Source organism: Artibeus jamaicensis, unplaced genomic scaffold (assembly GCF_021234435.1).
Source record: "Artibeus jamaicensis isolate MK-2021 breed Jamaican fruit bat unplaced genomic scaffold, CSHL_Jam_final contig_414, whole genome shotgun sequence".
NCBI classification, from domain to species: domain Eukaryota; kingdom Metazoa; phylum Chordata; class Mammalia; order Chiroptera; family Phyllostomidae; genus Artibeus; species Artibeus jamaicensis.
The window spans coordinates 1,141,899-1,158,048 of record NW_026521822.1 but is presented as its reverse complement, the minus strand read 5'-3'; the positions used below and the strand labels follow the sequence as shown (position 1 = coordinate 1,158,048).

Here is a 16,150-nt window from a genome sequence, read left to right as displayed (position 1 = left end):
CTAGTCTACTCCCTTAAAAAATGCTCAATGTGTTGGAGCCCCTGTGTGCTAAAAGCTGACATTTTAGGAGAACATTTCATGTTTTGGTCTGTTACAATATTTATATAGTTGGAAATAAAAATATTCAGGTTTGAAGTGTTCAGTACTGGAAGACTTTTAAGTCCAGGGTGTATGTATAGCCAGGAAGGGTTGTTTTGTGCTCCTTAAACTATGCTCTGTTTTCCACAAGTTAATCTTCAACTTTCACTTCCACTTCTGCATTATCATCTCCATCCACTTCTACATTTCCTCTCTCAAGCCTCTTCAGCTGCCTTGCAAGTTCAGTTTCATCTGTATCTGTGACCACTTTGGGCTCCATTTGAACAGTTAAGACACCTCTTTTCTCCATTCTTCAGTCTTCTAATGGCAGCCATAGCTTGATTGAGAACAGAGAGGCCTTCTGTCCTCTCCAGGGTTGTTGTAGTCATCACATGCTCTAAGAAGAGCTATTAGATTAATCTTGATGGTCATGGTTTCTATGGAACAATTCAAACCTGCTCTGAGTGCTTCTTTCATGGCATTGATGCCATTCATAACCATAACGAGCCACTTCAATATCTCCTTGAACTTTGACAATATATGGGGTCAAACACCGCTCAGTATTATTAATGAGTACATCCTGTTCATCTTCAGTCAAATCTAAACTATCCAAAATAGATGGGTCTGAGACTGCATGCTTAGATGCATCATAGGCACCATATCTGGTTTTCTTATACTTGTCATCAGAGACCAAGCAGTCCTCTGGAACAGGCTTTCCAGTTGCTTATTCTTGATGTACTCTAATACTTCAGCAACGTGACAAAGAATGCTGCAGACAGTTTGGATTTGGTGAATTTACCTTTACATTTGACAACTTCTTCTGGAGAAACTCCTCTTTTTGACAAATCAACGTATACTTTTTCTTTGTTCACTCTAATGCCAGCCACACGTTCATTGCTGCCAATTTGGATGACTTTTTTAATAGAATGAATACACTTTCTAGACAGCCCACTAAGAAGAATGCCTTCAATATTGTATTCCAGAAGGCTGACATAAACCCCCATTTACATTTACAGTCCCTACATCTTGTACCTCAGGAAATTTGTGTTGATAAAATCTGCAACTTAAACCTGGTATTCTGTGGTATATTTGTGAATTCCACAGTGGGGTCCTGGGCTTTGCTCTTTAATTGAGGAGATCAGACTTGATCCACCTACAGCAGCCACCAAGTCTTGCTCCACTGTTTTCTGTTTGTATTATTTCTGATGTAGTCTTCCTCTTATTAATTTCTCTGTAGCTAATGGGACTTTTCTTTCTGACTGCTTTTAAGATTTTTTCTTTATCACTGGTTTAAGGCAATTTATGATGTGCCTGGGTTTAGTTTTCTTCATATATCTTTTGCTCAGCATTTTGCATGTGTATGTAGAATTATAAGTTTCATCAGATTTGGAAATCCCGGCTGTTATTTTCTTAAAATATTTTTGTTGACACCCACACCTTCCTTCAGAGATTCCAGTCACATATGAATTAGATCACTTGAAGTTGTCCCGTAGCTCACAGATATTATTTTCTTTTTTTTTAATAGATACCAGTTTTTTTCAGTTTCATGTCAGATAGCTTCTATATTTAAATCTTCAAGTACATTAATTTTTCTCTTCTAAAATGTCTAATCTTATTATCCCATCTACTGTATTTTTAATTTTAGACACAATATTTTTATCTCTGGAAGTTTGATATGAATCTTTTTTATTTCTTCCATATATTTCTTTATCATGTTTGCTCTTTCCTTTACCTTCTTGAACATATAGAATATAGCTAATAATAACTTTTAAAATCCTTTTCTACTAATTCTAATATCTATGTCTTTTTTTAAAAATCCTCACCTGAGGATTTGTTTATTGATTTTACAGAAAGGAAGGGTGAGAGAGAGAGAGGAAGAGAGAGAGAAAGAGAGAAACATAGACTGGCTGCTTCCCATACATGACCTGACTGGGGACCGAACCCACAGCCTAGGTATGTACCCTGACTGGGAATCAAACCTGCAACCTTTTGGTGTATGGGATGATGCTCCAACCAGCTGAGCCCCCTGGTCAGGCCCTAATAGCCATGTCCTTTTAGGTTTGTTTCTAATGATTGGTATTTCTCCTTTTTAAGGTTTATGTTTTTATGCCTTTTTGTCTGCTTAGTAATTTTTTATTGGATACCAGCAATTATGAATTTTACTTTTATGGTTCCTAGATATTTTCATATATTCCTTTTACTATTCTTGAGCTGTGTTTTGGCATACAATATAGTTACTTGAAAACCATGTGATTCTTTCAAGGCTTTTATCGGTGGTATTTTTTTTTAGACAAAGCCAGAATAGTCTTTAATCTGTTACCGATTTTTCTTATTATTGAGGCAGTGCTCTTTTGAGTACTCTTCCTGATGTCCACCCCATATATTGCAAGGTTTTTGCGCTCTGGCTGGTGGAAATCAGAACTCTTCCTGGATCTGTGTTAGCTCTTGGAATGGTTTGGCTTCTTCCTCTGGGTTTTTTCCCTGGCTTTTGGTAGTTTCTTCACATGAATATACTGATCTGTACTCCACAGAAGACTTGATAGTAACCCTCCACAGATCTCTGTAGCTCTCTCTTTTCAGCTCTTCTATTTAACTCTTACCTCTGGTATTCTGTCAATCTAGTTTTAACTGTCTTGGGTTTCTTGAATTTTCAATTCAACCAGGGAGACTATTAAGCTCTATTTCTGTTTGTCCTGCCTTCATTGTAGCCTGGGAACTCTCTCCAGACATAAAGCAGAGGCAATGGTGAGGTTTCCCATTTGTTTTCTTTCTCTCAGAATTACTGTCTGTTGTTCAGTGTCTGAAAACTATTATTTCACTTATGTTGCTTGATTCTGTAGTTGTTTAAGACAAATTAGCCTCTGCTCCTTCATCATGGCTGGAAGAGTTACATATAGCATTTAGTTACATATAGTGATTCAGATAGTGTTTATAAATATATGTGTACTAAATAATATTTAGGGTATTATTTCTGTTTTCCTATATTAAATGAATCCTATCTTCTGAATAATGCTGTTTCAGATGGCTGTTACTGTGTGGAAAGCATAGAAGTGCTGGTTATTAACTAGTATTTCTGGTTAATTTTAATAAGTCATAAGAAAGTTGAGTCTCTTTTAACTGTTGTTAAATATAGCTGACTCATTAAAATGGATTTTGTCATACTATTTTTCTTCAGTCAGCAAACATTAGCAAGTTTCTTCATTCATTTACACAAATATTTGACCAAAGCATTTTTATATAGGAAGAGATTAAATATATTTATTTATTTATTATTTTTCTAAATTTTAAACAAAGGCCTATTTTATACAATCACTGCAGTTGTACTGGGATAGTTTTTTTTTTGACAAACTTATAAAAAATCTTAAGCTTCTTTGGTGTTCTTTTGAAATGCCAAACTTGACAGGAAGTGAACACAAAAGGAAGAAAAGCCTTTGGCTTTGAAAAAGCTCCAAAGGATATCCGTTTTATATTTGTGTGTTGGATAATTAACCTCTGGTGCACTTTGCACAAAGGTTTTGGTACTTACCATTAGAAATTGTTTTAAAAGAATGCTGCATTTTATTAAGAGCTGTGTCTCAGGAGGGTGAGTGAATTGTAAGGTAATAATGAAGCCATGTTGAATGCTTTTTTAAAAAATACAGGTTAGTGCAATGAAGTAATATGATGCTGGTTATATTATAAATAAATATTGTAAAATATTACATATAAAATATAAATATTTAAATATTAAATGTAAAAATTATATTTCTACTACCATGCTTCTATAGTGAGAAATATTTTATGTTGGGTTGTTAAAAGCTCCTCAAGAGCTATGTAAAACAGTCATATATTTATTTTTTACCAGTAAAAGGAAACATTTTATTTTATTTTTTAAAATTCTGATTCTTTGTGAAAATATAGCTAAGGCTTTAACCTCTTTCACTCTGACCAGTGTATTCCTAATTTCTTGCCCATAAGTCCCATAGCTAACTAGTAATTTCTTAAGTAGTGTAGGAGACTTGATTTCACCATTCAGATTTGAAATTATTTTGTTGTAAACACAACTTTGCTTCCCAACATCTATATTTTTACATTACTTTTTAAGTCATCCAGGATTGAATACTGAGGATTTTGTCCATCTTTTTCTGTATAGTTAGGTACAGAATTTTGTAATTTAAAAATAAAACTTTATCTTGTCTCTTAGGTTTATTTTATTATTATTTTAAAAATCTATTTCACCCTGTGGGCTTCTCGTAGTGTACCCATGCCAGAGTAAACTGCAGCCCTGAACCATTGCCCAGCCTCCTTATCTGTGGGCTGTGAGCACTGAAGGGGGTTGTACAGTGTGAAAAAAAAATCTATTTAATTTGTATTTCCCTGGATAAGATCATAACCTTCTTATTTGTCTTATTATTGTAAGCTCCTAGAGTATCTCCTAGGTTTGACACTTTTCTCTGCTTTATAACTTTATAGTTTGGTACCAAGTTAATCTTCCTAAATGCTTGTTCATGCTATATATCTGTTCAAGAACTTATAATGGCTCCCAATTGCAATTCAGAAAAATTTTGCCTCTCTGGTGTGATTATCTGTCCCTGCCTTACCTTTCCAGTCTTACTTCCCCAAACACTTACTATAGCTAGAGAATTCTTTCATCTGTGGAACAAATCACCTTTACCAGTGAGAGACAGTGTGACCTAATGTAGTATATGGAATCGGAAAACCTGGCTTGAGGTGCTAGCTTTTTTATGTAAAAGTTAATGTTTTTGTCTCAATTTCTTGCTTTGTAAATTGAGATAGACCAAAAGATTTGAGCCTTTTTAGCTCAAGTATTTTATATTTTTACAAAACTATTTCAGTGTTAAAAATTATTTGCTATTACTGAATGTGAATCCATATTTCTTTGGATTGCTTCTTGGATATACCTGATATTCTCTGTACATCAGATATTTTGAAGGAATTGTACTTGCCCCATGTGAGGTACATAATGATGTGGGAAATAGCCTCTAGCCTCAAAGAAGCTTGGAATCTAGTAGAAAAGTAAATCACTATGTTACACTATAAAATAAGCTGTGAAGGTCAGTGGAGGGAATGATCATATATGGATGGGAAAAGACTTGCACAAGTGTGGAAATGTAGAAAGATACAGAATTAGTAAAGCCTAGAATGAGGTATATGAGGGGGAATTACGGCCCAGCATTTGGCAATGGTACATGGACACTAATTTAAGACTAATTTAGTTTTAAAAGATATAGAGTTTTTAACTTTGTTAAAATGGAAAACTAGCTTTATTGGTAAATGAGATATTTTACAAAAGTTAATTTAGCAGATTATTCTATGCACTAAGTTTTTTAAGTTGGGGTTTTTTAGGGAAATGTTCTTGAATGCATACTTCATCTTCTTCTACAGAAGATATTTAATTTTACTTTTTGTAAAGTTAGGGATAGCATTGTAAACATTACTATATTACTTGTGAGCTGGACTCCCATTTGCCTCTGGAGTATATTGTCCTCTATTTCTACTCTTTTCATTTTTTTCTGCCTTTCCTTTCTCTTTCCCTGTGAGTTATTATTTTTCAGCATTCAGATTTTACCAGTCTACAACACCTGATTTAAATTGCCCTCCTAATCTGACTAAATCAGTAGTGCACTATTATTGTATATGCCCTTTGTCCTTCTGGGGTTTTGGAGCAACTAGCTTGACAAAGTTTTTCTCCAGGCTGAGGTTTTTTTTTTAAAGCAGTGCTTTTCAAACTTTAATTTTTGTAGGAGTCACCTAGAGATCTTGTTAAAATATAGATTTTTATCAAGTAGGTCTAGGGTGGGACTCGAGGCTCAGCATTTCTACAAGCTCTCAGATGATTCTGATGGTGCTAGCCTGTGGACCACTCTTCAGAATGGCCAGTTTCTGGATGACTAAAGCCCTGACATTATAATAGGGCTTTCATGTGGAATACTCTGTTGGTTCTTTACACTTAACTCCTCAGAATAGAAGGTATAGGAATGATTCCAGTTTTGCATGTTAGGAAAAAGAAACATAGAATATCTGTAAAGTGTTCCTTTCATTTTTACCACATTATTTCTCTTAAATCATTCACGTCGTTTGTTTTATTACCACTATAACATCTAGTAAAGCATGTGGGACAGTATAAAAGGCAATAATATATGTAAGTAGTAAGTTGATTTTATTCTAAGAGAGTAATAATATATGTATTGTTTTATCTTGAGCAGCAAGGTAAGTGTTTTGCCTAAGAGCTAATTAGAGATAGGAAGGACAAAAAGTACTATGTGTTAACCAGCTCCTTTTTGCTGTGCACTAACACTATTGGCATAATGTATTCCTCAAGAAGAAAAGATTAAAAGAAGACTGCAAACCAGAGCAAATCATATTTTAAAGAGAAGTACTTTTATGCACATATATTTCAATCATGCAACTCTCAGAAATGAGAATTTAACATAAGTGATTTTAGAATACGTAATAATTTGGGATTGATAAAATTAGGTATTCGGATCATTTTTCAAGGAAATTGAAGGGACGGATGAGAATGAGATGAAATGGAAAGCTAGGTATGTTTCCATAGACTGAAATGTTAGAACTGACTTTTCTCGCAGTTTTTAATGAAAGATTCCATGTATCCATAAGGTCTTCTATAAGAATAAAAAAATGTAAAGCCCAAGAAGTGAAAATAAAGGGAGGAAATATCTTAGAAATAAAATTTTTGGTAGTGACCTTGTTGTGGTCTACTAGTGAAGTAATTTAGAATTTAAAATATGTACAAACAATTAAAATAAGGGTGGCAACTTAGTTCACAGAAACAATTATCCACTGAAATGTGAATAGATGATTACTTTTAAAAGATCTAAGACTATAAGTTCAATTTTAAAAATAACTATCTTCAAAATTGTTAAGGATCGATGAAGCATTAGTGAGGTTTTTTGTGGTTCCTCAAATGTTAAAAAATACAGAAAACTCAAAGAAACTGAGATAGCTGGTATAATTAATGCAAGTCTTATTAAATAGTTAAGTGAGGTTGAGTTCTTGATCCAGATCTGTTTATGGTTTTAAACATAAAATATTTTTCATGCCTAAACTTTTACTCCAATGCCTTTTGTCTGAAGTCCATGTTTGATCCCTCAGTCTGTTCTTCACTCTAGGCACTTACCTCCTTTTTGAACACTCTGATACATGAGTAATTGCTAGAGTCACTGTAGAAAAGTATTCATGACTTGTTCATTCATGTCTCCCTTCCTCTTCCTGCATTGCCCATACCGTGCCTTTTCCTTGTTCTTGAATTGGCACAGGACCTAAAGAAATCAGGGATGGAAAAAAATGCCTAACTCAGAAATCTCTTAGGTAGCTCACTAGTGATAGCTTTTACAAGTACTGCTTCACTGGTATACTTCTTTAGAATCTTTCCTAGTCATCATGTAGACCTGCATCAAAATGGGTCTTGATTATGTGTATGATATTTTTGTGTAGAAATCATAACAGGCAGTATTTGTACATTGTGCTGTTATAGGCACTGTTAAAAGTGTTGAAATGTGTTAATTCATCTATTTCACACAACCCTGTGAAATATGTGCTCTTGTTGCCACCATTTCACAGATGAAGAAATTCAGGCAACAAGAAATCGAGAAAGTTTCCCTTGTTCTCAAAGCTAAGATAATGACGGAGCCAGATTTTAACTCAGGCTCTCTTGTTCCAGAGACTGCCCTTAACCTCTGTGTGGTTCTCAGGGTGTTTATTAGTTTACTGTTGGGTATATGCACCATCGTGATTAATTTCTTTATTCATGTTTTCTCTGTGTATGTGTTCTTTTCTTTGTGTCACTATGCTGTAGCAGAAGGAGCCTGAGTTTTGGAGTCACCAGGCCTTATTTGTTCTTCACAAAACATTGCTATCTCTGTTTTACAAATAAGCAAAGCTGAAGTTCAGAGGTGTCATATAACTTGTTATGGTGTGATTCTGAGCAAGTTATGTCTCTGTATCTCGGGTGTTTTTGTCTGCAAAATAGGGATAATAATGCTTTATAGAATTGTTGTGATGAATAAATGAACATTTATGAGAATGTACATTTTAGAAACATCACAATTGTTAGTTTCCTTCACTTCATCCCTTTTCCTCTACTATGCAGAGTTTTCTTAAGAAAAGAGAACCAAGAATACAGTTAAATGGTATTAGATCTATTTCTTCTTTTCCTGAGATGCCCCTCCCCCCATTCTTAAACAACCCAAGTAAAAAATGGGCAAAGGACCTGAATAGACACTTACCCAAAGAGGACATATGGGTGGCCAAAAGAAATATGAAAAGATGCTCAAAGTCACTAACTATCAAAAAAATGGGAATTAAAACAATGAGATACTGTCTCATACCTATCAGAATGACTATTGTCAATAAATCAACAAACAACAAGTGCTGGCAGGGATGTGGAGAAAGGGGAACTCTTTTTCCCTGCTAGTGGGAATCCACATTGGTGCAGCCACTGTGGGAAGCAGTATGGAGATACCTCAAAAATTAAAAATGGATCTGCCTTTTGACCCAGCAACCTTACTTTGGGAGTATATCCAAAGGAACCCAAAGCACCAATTCAGAAGAACCAAAGCACCCCTATATTCACTGCAGCATTATTTATAATTGCCGAGATATGGAAGCAGCCCAAGTGTCCATCAGTAGATGAGTGGGTAAAGCAACTATGGGACATTTACATAATGGAATACTACTTGGCTGTAAACAAGAAAATTTTATCCTTTGCAACAGTATGGATGGACCTGGAGAACATTATGCTAAGTGAAATAAGCCAATCAGAGAAAGACACATACCACATGATTTCACTCATATGTGGAATGTAATGAACAAACTGAACTAACATGCAGAACAGAGACTCATAGATAGAGAGCAGATGATAGCTGTGGGCAGCAGGGGAGGTTGGGGCTGGAGAGACTGAGCAAAAAGGAGTACTCATGGATAAAGATAATAGTGTGGTGATTGCTGCAGGGAGAGAGGTATAATGGGACTAAATGCTATTGGAAAAAATAAAGATTAAATCCGAAAAAATGGAAAAAATTCAGGGAATAAAGGTGTCACTGAGCTGTAGCATTGTTAAATCTGGGCAGTATTCTCTGTTCCACTATAGTTGGAATTCGTTATATTGCTTTAGGTGTGAGTTATGTCACTAATTACTGTAGGTCAGTGTTAGTTCATTATTTAAGTAGAAACAAAAAGGAAGATAATAACTGTAGAAGCATAGCTCAAAAATATCCTCTGTACTGAACATGCAGGAATGGAAGCACTTGTATTCTGGTTCAGAACATGTTCTATAAAGTCATGGTTTTAGAAAATTACTTGAATATAATCTTAAAATTTTCAGTCTCTAAACTTATAGTCATTTCCTAATTAATAGTGAGGAAGGGCTGTTGAACCTGGATGTCTGACAAATACAGAGTAGAAGTATCTTGCATCTATTCTCATTAATATAGTTCCTGAATTTGTGCAGAAAATTAGAAGCTGTTATTTATTACTGAGTTTAATAAAATTTTAGAAGCACTCTAGGACAGTTACTCTTAAATCATCTAAGTTCATTTACCTTTAATTATAAAGTAAAACCAACTTTTGACCTTTATTTTATTTTTTAAACATATTTTATTGATTATGCCATTAACAGTTTTTCTATTTCCCTCCCTTGATTCCCCTCCACCCTGCACACCCCTCCCCCACCATTCCCCCCTTTAGTTTATGACCATGTGTCTCAAGTTCTTTAAATTCTATATTTCCCCTACTATTCTTACCCTCCCCCCTATCTATTTTCTATCTACTGTCTATGCTACTTATTTTCTGTACCTTCTCCCCCCTTGTCCTTCTCGCACTCCCTTGTTGCTAACCCTCCATGTGATCTTCATTTCTATGGTTTTGCTCCTGATCTAGCTGTCCTCTTAGTTTGCTTTTGTTTTAGGTGTGGTTGTTAATAACTGTGAGTTTGCTGTCCTTTCACTGTTCATCTTTTTTATCTTCTTTTTCTTAGGTAAGTCCCTTTAACATTTCATATAATAATGGCTTGGTGATGATGAACTCCTTGAATTTGATCTTATCTGAGAAGCGCTTTATCTGTCCTTCCATTCTAAATGAAAGCTTTGCTGGATAGAGCAAACTTGGTTGTAGGTCTTTGGATTTCATGACTTAGAATACTTCTTTGCAGCCCCTTCTTGCCTGTAAGGTCTCTTTTGAGAAATCAGCTGACAGTCTGATGGGGACTCCTTTGTAGGTGACTGTCCCCTTATCTCTTCCTGCTTCTAGGATTCTCTCCTTCATTTTCATCTTGGCTAATGTAATGATGATGTTCCTTGGTGTGTCCCTTCTTGGGTCCAAGTTCTTTGGGACTCTCTGAGCTTCCTGGATTTCCTGGAAGTCTATTGCCTTTGCCAAATTGGGGAAGTTCTCCTTTATTATTTGTTCAAATAAGTGTTCTACTCGTGGCTATTCCTCTTCCCCTTCTGGTACCCCTATAATTCGGTTGTTGGAATGTTTAAAGATGTCCTGGAGGTTCCTTAGCCTCTCCTCATTTTTTTGAATTCTTGTTTCTTCATTCTTTTCTGTTTGGTCATTTTTTCCTTCCTTCTGGTCCACTCCCTTGATTTGAGTCCCAGTTTTCTTTCCATTACTATTGGTTTCCTGTGCATTTCCCTTCATTTCAATTAGTTTAGCCTTCATATGTTCCTCTAATTTGTGACTAAAATCAACCAGTTCTGTGAGGATCCTGATCACCAGTGTTTTGAACTGTGCCTCTGATAGGTTGGCAATTTCTTGTTTGCTTAGATTTATCGGGTCTGGGGCTTCGAGTTCTTCTTGAGCCATGTTTTGATGTGTTCACACCTGTTACATATGAAGAGAGGAGCCTTAGTTTTTCACCAGGGTGGGGCCACCCAAGTTGCTGGTTTGTGATGCTGTATGTGGGGGCAGGGTCAGAGAGGGATCAATGGCCGTCCCCACTGCTACTTCCTGCCACTGGGGCCTGTGTGGTCTGTCTCACTGCTCGCTCCTTTGCTGGTTTATCTGCGCACAAATGTGTGACTGTGGTCAGCCTGCTGCCTTGCGCCTTCACTGGGTTTACCCTGTAGCTACCACACATCTGGGATTTGCCCTTGGCTGCCTGTTTGCCTGGGTCGGGGGATCTTTCTTGCCTGACCTGCTCTGCTGCTGACTCTGCCCCTCTTACCCATCTTGCTGAGTGGTTTGTTGTTGTCAGACTCCCATATTATTCAATTTTATGTGGTTTCACTGCTTTTTGTTGCTAAAACTTTGTTGGTTTTAGACTTGGTTGTGGGAGAAGGCACAATGTTTCCACCTACGCCTCCATCTTGACGAAAGTCCTGACCTTTATATATTTTTTTTTCATGTTTATGACCTTTATATTTTACAAATATTTATGGCTTGTTTTTAAAACTGAACTGTCATGAACTAGTTTTAAAATACATGTAAGTGTTGTGAGGTTTTATGAGTTTACTTTTGGTTCTTCATATTTTTTCTGTTAGAAATAATCTAATATCAAAAGTATTGTTTATGTTTTCCTATAAGTGCTAGATTCTGAACATGATAAGGAAATGTAGAATAGGGAACAGCTGGATTTGTTTCTCTTTAAAAAACATTTTCTATTTTTGCTACATTTTAGTGCATCTTGCTTTCAGTAAATATAACAGATCATTTCTCTTTAAGATTTTGATTATATACTCTAAGAATTCTTCAAAGACTAACTTAAATCTGTCTGTCTTTTGTTTAAGTTCATTGTTTTCGGTAGTTTAATATCTGGTTGATTTTATCTTTATTAAAAAGTGGTAAACATTTATTATTTTTATTAATATATGGTCATTTTACTTAACCTTTTCATGTTTTAAGATAAATTAATTGTCTAAATTTTTTCATTTACTCATTAATTAATGCTGGCTTTTAGAATTTGTTTTGTAGTTTAAGTTTTTTCTTTTAACCATTGAAATGAGAAAGATGGAGAAGTAAAATGACTTACCTGTTACTAATAATTGAATATTAAACAAAAATGAACGTAATTTAGTAACAAACTTTTTAAAATGTAACTTATTTTTGGAAAATACAAACTTTTGCATTATCTCTGTAATGGGCATATTGGACACTTTTTTTTTAATAAATTTTATTTAGTTATTTTTCAAGTACATTTGTTTAATCTATTTATTGGAAACTTTTAATACTATGCATTTCTAAACCAGTATCTAACTCACAATTTAAACAGGGCCTTGTGAAAGTACACTTTTCTGAAGTTCAGTTTTTAATGAAGAATAATATATGGTCTGGGTGGATGGAGATGGATAAAAATTGTCATGATAGTGCAAAAATGATATCTTTGACTTTTATAATTATTTCTTTTCAAACAACTCTATAATATCTTCCAAACTATTTATATATGCCCTTTTATATTTTTAATGTCCATTTTTTTCCCTTAAGTAGCAAATATTTTATTGAATTACACATGTTTCAGTCTACAGAAGTCTCTTAAGGTTCCACAACACAAAAATGGCTATTTTGGTCAGTTATTTTGGTCATCAGCAAAAATTATATATGAGGCATGTAGGCTAAAAGGTGTGATCTTTAGTGCAGTGTTTTAAGGAATATTTGCTTTTTTTTAAGTAAACTACTGCTTCTGCTTTCCAGTACTATACATAAAATCCTTTTCACTGAGAGGCATAAATTATAGTTTCATGTTAACGTTTTACACTCATGTAATTTAATAAGCATTCTTTATTTTAAAATAAAGAATTGTAATAAAGTGATTCATATGTTTTTATACCCTAGGAAAATAAAAGCTAACAATTTTAATTGGTTAAATAATTGGAAATTTACTGTTTTTTAAAAATAAAACTAAATTGAAAGTTATGTTCATAATATAAGGATTTGCTTTGTTTTGAAAAAGTCTTATTCATGTTATTTTTTTAAGATCAATAAAAGGGTTTATATAGCCTATTTTTTCCTTTTGTATTTTTTATTCTATTACATTTGTCCCAATTTTTCCCCTTTGCACCGTTCACTCAGCCCAGCCTATCCTCCCTCAGTCAGTCCACATTTCATTGTCCATGTTCATGTACATGTTCTTTGACCTCTTTTTTTGTTCTTCTGTTCTTTGATTAATCCTTTCCCATTCCTTCCACATTTCCCTCTTACCTCTTCCCCTCTTATAGCTATCAGACTGTCCCATTTTTCCATGTCTCTTACTTTCTTTTGATGGTTAGTTTATTTTCTTCATTTGATTGCAGTTATAAGTGAGATCACATGCTGTTTGACTTTCACCAACTGGCTTATTTCACTTAGCATAATGGTCTCTAGACCCATCCATGCTGTCACAAAAGGTAGGAATGCCTCTCTTTTTTTTTTGCTGTGTAGTATTCCATTGTATATACATGCCACACTTTGTTGTTGTTGTTTACTATTGTTCAGCTACAGTTTTCTGCCTTTGCTACCACCCCACCCCAGAAGGAGCACTCCCCACCTCCCTTCCATTTCCACCCCCATGTTATTGTTCATGTGTCTTTTATAATTGTTCCTGTAAACCCTTTACCCTTTCCCCCTAAAATTCCCTCCCCTCTCCCCTCTGGTCACTGTCAGCCTGTTCTCTATTTCAGTATCTTTGGTTATATTTTCCTTGTTTCTTTGTTTTGTTGATTAGGTTCCTGTTAAAGGTTGACGTCATAGAGTATTTGTCTTTCACCACCTGGCTTATTTCGCTTAGCATAATGTTTTCCAGTTCTATCCATGCTGTTGCAAAGAGTAGGAGCTCCCTCTTTCTTTCTGCTGCATAGAATTCCATTGTGTACATGTAGCATAGTTTTTCAATCCATTTATTTACTGATGAACACTGACTGAGGCTGCTTCCATCATTTGGCTATTATAAATTGTGCTGCTATGAACATTGGGGTGCATAGGTTCTTTTGAATTGGTGTTTCAGGATTCTTAGGACATAATCTCAGAAGTGGAATTGCCAGATCAATTTTTAGTTTTCTGAGGAAATTCCATACTGTTTTCTACAGTGGCTGCACCAGTCTCCATTTTCACCAACAGTGTAGTAGGGTTTCCTTTTGTTTACAACCTCACCAGCACTTGTTTTTTTTTTTATTTGTTTATGATGGCCATTCTCATTGGTGCGAGGTTGTCTCTCATTGTAGTTTTAATTTGCATGTCTCTGATTGCTAGTGATGTTAAGCATTTTTTCATATTTCTCTGGGCCTTCTGTATGTCCTTTGTGGAAAAACGTCTGTTCAGGTCCTTTGGCTATTTTTTAATTGGGTTGTTTGTTTTTTTGAAGTGGAGCTGTGTGAGTTCTTCCTATACTTTGGAGATTAAACCCTGTCCGAGTTATTATCGGCAAATATGTTCTCCCATATAGTCGATTCCCTTTTCATTTTGATGATGGTATTCTTTAGCCATGCAGAAGCTTTTTAATTTGATGTAGTCCCATTTGTGTCTTTCTTTCCTTAATTTCCCTTGCCCAAGGAGATATTTAGGCAAATATATTGCTAAATGAGAGAACTTAAATTTTATTACCTATTTTTTCCCTGGGACTTTTATGGTATCACAGCTTATAGTTAAGTCTTTTATCCGTTTTGGGTTTATTCTGGTGTATAGTGTAATTTGGTGGTCTAGGTTCATTTTTTTGCATATACCAGTGCAGTTCTCACAACACCATTCATTGAAGAGACTATTTTTACTCCATTTTATTCTCATGACTCCTTTATCAAATATTAATTGGCCATAGGGATATGGGTTTATTTCCGGGTTCTCATTCTGTTCCATTGATCTATGTGTCTGTTCTTATGCTAGTGCCAGACTGTTTTGATTACAGTAGCTTTGTAGTATAGTTCAATATCAGGTATTGTGATCCCTCCAAATTTGTTTTTCTTTCTCAGGAATGCTGTGGCTACTTGGGGTTTTTTTGTTTCCATGTAAGCCTTTGAAGTATTTATTCTAGATCTGTGAAATATACTATTGGTATTTTAACAGGAATTGCATGAATCTATAGATTGCTTTGGGTAGCATGCACCTTTTGATGATGTTACTACCTCCACTCCATGAAAACAGTACATGCTTTCATTTATTTATATTTTTCTCAAAACACCATTTGCTATCCCTTTGCTTTCAGCCTATGTAGATATTTTGTTCTGAGATGGGTCTCTTGTAGACAGCAAATACGCAGGTCATGTTTTCTAATCCATTCTGCTACCCTGTTTATTTTGATTACTCTAGGTCTTTGATTGTAGCATTCAATTTTTACATTTAAGGTTATTATCGATAGGTACTTATCTCTTTTTTTTTTTGCCTATGTATCAATGTTGGTTTATTTCTCTCTCCCCCTTTCTTCTCCTTCTCCTCCTCCTCCTCCTTCTTCTTCTTTCTTCTTGCAATCCCTGTAGCATCTCTTGCAATGCTTGTTTTGTGGCAATGTACTCTTTTAACATTTTTTTGGTCTGTAAAACTTTTTTTATTGCCTTACATTTTAAATGACAGCCTAGGTGAAATAAGGCTGTCAGAGAAAGACAAATGACATATGATTTCACCCATATGTGGAATTTAATGTACATACTGGACTAAGAAGCAAAATAGAGTCGGACTTAGAGAGCTGGCTGACAGCTACGGGTATGCGGGGGGGAGGTTAGGAACTGAAAGGATTGAGCAATGACTCATGGATATGGGCAACAATATGTTGATTGTGGTGTGGAGAGGTATAAGGGGACTAAATGGTAATGGAAAGAAATACAATAAAAAGTTAAAGAGAATAAAAAAGAGAATAAAAAATGAGATTCTTGCTGGATAGAGTAGTCTTGGTTGCACGTCTTTGTTTTCCATTATGGACTATTTCATGACATTTACAACAGTGTTTCTGTTGAGAAGTCAGCTGCTAGTATATTAGAGATCCCTTCTATGTACTAGCTGTTTTTCCCTTGCTGCCTTTAAGATTCACTCTTTGTCTTTAAATTTTTCCATTTTAATTGTGATATATCTTTGAGTTGCCTCTTTGGGTTTATCTTGATTGGGACTCTCTGTGCTTCCTTAACTGTTGTGGGTTTTTCCCTCACCAAGTTAGAGA

The 16,150-nt window shown here is 35.1% G+C and overlaps 1 protein-coding gene and 1 non-coding gene across 5 annotated transcripts in view; both read left to right on the top strand.

Moving 5' to 3' along the window:
* The window catches only part of RB1 (RB transcriptional corepressor 1), a 315,901-nt gene that overhangs the window by 203,760 nt on the left and 95,991 nt on the right, over positions 1-16,150 (top strand). The window lies entirely within an intron of this gene.
* LOC119054200 (small nucleolar RNA SNORA42/SNORA80 family) lies at positions 4,264-4,403 on the top strand. Its single transcript, XR_005083463.2, has one exon. It is a non-coding gene; the product is annotated as a small nucleolar RNA SNORA42/SNORA80 family (small nucleolar RNA).